Source organism: Clupea harengus, chromosome 11 (assembly GCF_900700415.2).
Source record: "Clupea harengus chromosome 11, Ch_v2.0.2, whole genome shotgun sequence".
Taxonomy (NCBI): domain Eukaryota; kingdom Metazoa; phylum Chordata; class Actinopteri; order Clupeiformes; family Clupeidae; genus Clupea; species Clupea harengus.
In genome coordinates, this window is record NC_045162.1 from 1,119,210 (window position 1) to 1,121,059 (window position 1,850).

Here is a 1,850-nt window from a genome sequence, read left to right on the forward strand (position 1 = left end):
AGAAAAACAGCCAGAGCGGAGCGCGCGGGCAAACTGCCCTCTCGCGCTCTCTTCAGCTCAGCCTGCTGTGAGTGCACGCGCTGAGGAACCACGGACCGCTGGAGCACTTAAAGCGAGGCGCGAGGCACCGACACAGCGCCGGGCAGTGTGTGTGTGTGTGTGTGTGTGTGTGTGTGTGTGTGTGTGTGTGTGACAGCAGAGCCCGCGGAGCTGGTCGTAGTACTACAACCCTGCGCTACACACCGTAACGGCACAACGCAGCCGGGAGCTCGTGCTCCAAAAGGGCTCTACGCCTCTGCGTAGTGCCGTAACCTTAAAGAAATGCACCTAAAAAAACACACACACATCCTTCTCAACTACCACATACGCTTCTCGGCGATAGATCAGACGCTCTCTATCAGAGCATCGATTGAAATGACGCGTAGTGAAAGCAGTCGGCTGAGCTGAGCTGAGCTGTCTGGACCCGGCGGGTCGTGGGAATTTGCCCTGGCTGGTGCTGACTACGCCGACCGGCGCCTCTCCAAATGCAGGCACCATCTAGCCCGGGACGGAGAGTCTGCACAAAGGCTAACTTATCCGCTAAGCGCTGAATCATGACAGGATGGATGTGGTTGTCGTAGTAGTAGTAGTAGCAGTAATAGTAGTAACAGCAGCGGCAGTAGTTGTTGTGGTGGCAGTAATACTAGTAGAAGAAGAAAGTCATACGCGGACTGGGGTCTGCATAGCGACTGTATTAAACTCAACTGATCTTTTTCTGAGCGCAGACATGCATAAGCGGACCTTTAGAAGTTGCATCAAATCGACGGTCTAGTTATTCAAGACATCAATCGTGTGGTGAAATACTTTGCAAAGTGTCCCAAAGCTTCCCTGTACGAGTCATTATAAATTATTTGAGAAAGTTTAAGACTAGTCAGCCCACCCCCGCCTCCTCTTCTCTCTCTCTCTCTGTCTCTCTCTCGTGCCTCGCCGACGTTCATCTATCTGTGCAAGCCAACACGATGCGAAAAATCAGCGCCAACTCACGGTTAGGGTCTTTTAGAAATAACAGCCGTTGGCTTGCTTGAGTAGGGAGACTCACCAATTCAATCTGCAGCGAAGAGGTGTACGGTGCGAAATGCTGTCCAGGAGTATTGTGAGGTTAGCACCGATAACCCACGGGGCTTCATACATCCTGCCTAGCGGACCTTTCACTTTGACGCTGCTCCGGGAACATCTCTTTTCCCACCACAGTAACTCATATAAGGATTACAAAAAACTATTGAGTCCCTTTCCACTACAGTCACAAAATGGTGAATGAACCACTAACAGCTGGGCTGGCCAGCCAATCAGAGCTTTGCGACAGGTACAGTAACCAATAAACTCGCTAGCCTTAAGTTGAAGGCGTGCTCAACTGTCAAAGTCCTTCGGACAGACGTGCAGAGACAGCCAATAGCGTTGCCATATGGTACCGAATCGGCCCCCAGTCCAGAAGTTACAGTATCCAATCAGAGTCTTGGGAACCATAGGAACAGGGTGTGGGCGGGTTCATGGGAGGGGCTGACGCTACGGTAACCTATCACGATACACACATAGCTCTCCACTCAAAGTGATGGGCCATGTTAACCCAGGCAGTCAAAGCAACATTCTCCTGTATGCTGAGATAGTTCACCTCGCAACACTTGGACAGCTCTGTTCAAGCCGCCTGGCCGTGGAGCTCGAACCCGGGGCTCGCAGTGTGGAGGCTGCATGTGATGAACTTAAATCCTAAGGAGTTAGTGAAGTTGGAGAAAAATCAAACTTTAGTTCTACGTCTCAAGAAAGTGGACATTGGTAAGAGTGTTTCACATTCAAGAGTGTTTCACATTCACAGG

General features: G+C 51.0%; 1 protein-coding gene across 1 annotated transcript in view; it reads right to left on the reverse strand.

The window, feature by feature from the left end:
* The window catches only part of LOC122133279 (AAC-rich mRNA clone AAC11 protein-like), a 12,016-nt gene extending 10,619 nt beyond the window's left edge, over positions 1-1,397 (reverse strand). The window contains exon 1 of the mRNA XM_042709113.1: positions 1,079-1,397. The gene's annotated coding sequence lies outside the window, so the exon portion shown is untranslated. The remainder of the gene's footprint in view (positions 1-1,078) is intronic.
* Positions 1,398-1,850: the final 453 nt, after the last annotated feature.